The 688-nt window shown below is 42.4% G+C and overlaps 1 protein-coding gene across 1 annotated transcript in view; it reads right to left on the reverse strand.

Annotated features, from left to right (window-relative positions):
* Window positions 1–688, reverse strand: part of LOC103772767 (cytochrome P450 2J6-like) — a 26,714-nt gene that overhangs the window by 16,551 nt on the left and 9,475 nt on the right. The window lies entirely within an intron of this gene.

Below are 688 nucleotides of genomic sequence, written 5' to 3' on the forward strand. Positions count from 1 at the left end.
TCCCCACAGAGATCTCCGACCAGCACCTGCCTCCCAGCACCACTTAACCTCTTCCAGGAACAAAAGGCTTTGCTGAATGTGACACTTTTCTCTCAGATTGAACTGACTGGAAAATTGAGACATCTGCAACCCTTCTTTGCATGATCTTCCCAGATTACAGAAAAAGATACCCAGGTTGCTCCTCAGTAGTGTCATACTTTACTTCCTAATATATAGGACTCCCTGATTCTGTGAACCCAGTTTCAGTCCCTTGATTCCAAATAAGAATGACAAGAAAGCATGTTTTGGTTCCCTCACAACTGGTACTTGGTACAGGCTGACTTTTCTTCACTAACTGCAGTGAAAAATCAGAATACAGAGGAGATATTACGTCTGACTAGACATTTTCTACATAATGCTTTCAGTGAAAACAACTTATTAAAGAAGAAAACTTTCCTGGTTTATTCAATAACTATGTCCAGGATATAATTTCCAGTCAGAGAAAGACAGTGACATCCCCCAAAACGTAGTGGTTAGGCCATTCAGCTTGGATGTGAAAAAACAATGTTCTGATTCCTCTTTTGCCCAGCTTGGGATGGAAACCTGAGCAGGACACTTCCACATCTCAGTTCTGTCAACCAGGCCATTCCACCTTCCATCAGATCACACACAAGGTGAAAGAGTGACTTCAGAAGCTCCCCAGGAAAGA

The sequence above is a fragment of the Merops nubicus genome, unplaced genomic scaffold (assembly GCF_000691845.1).
Source record: "Merops nubicus isolate BGI_N331 unplaced genomic scaffold, ASM69184v1 scaffold20365, whole genome shotgun sequence".
In the NCBI taxonomy this organism is placed as follows: Eukaryota; Metazoa; Chordata; class Aves; order Coraciiformes; family Meropidae; genus Merops; species Merops nubicus.